Source organism: Cucurbita pepo, unplaced genomic scaffold (genome assembly GCF_002806865.2).
Source record: "Cucurbita pepo subsp. pepo cultivar mu-cu-16 unplaced genomic scaffold, ASM280686v2 Cp4.1_scaffold002066, whole genome shotgun sequence".
Classification (NCBI taxonomy): Eukaryota; Viridiplantae; Streptophyta; class Magnoliopsida; order Cucurbitales; family Cucurbitaceae; genus Cucurbita; species Cucurbita pepo.
In genome coordinates, this window is record NW_019648161.1 from 1 (window position 1) to 306 (window position 306).

The following is a 306-nucleotide window of genomic DNA, read 5'->3' on the forward strand; positions in this document are numbered from 1 at the left end:
TCGGGATTCAAATGTCTAAAATTTAGCTGAAGCTAAGAACGTAAGAACCGTGTTTATTTTAGAATAGGACCTGTGATATCCTGTGATCTAAAGAATATCTTATCCAATTGAGCGAGCTCTCGAGCTATTTTACAACTATATTCTTTATATTTAGTTAAAATGTAGTTATCAATTATCATATAGCATCTTTTTTTCTTTATTCCATTCTATTAATTTCCTTTAATAGGTCAAATCAATCAATGTCACCAAAGTTAATTTAGAATTTAACAATAAATATATTTAAAAACTTTTATTTAAAAAAAAAAA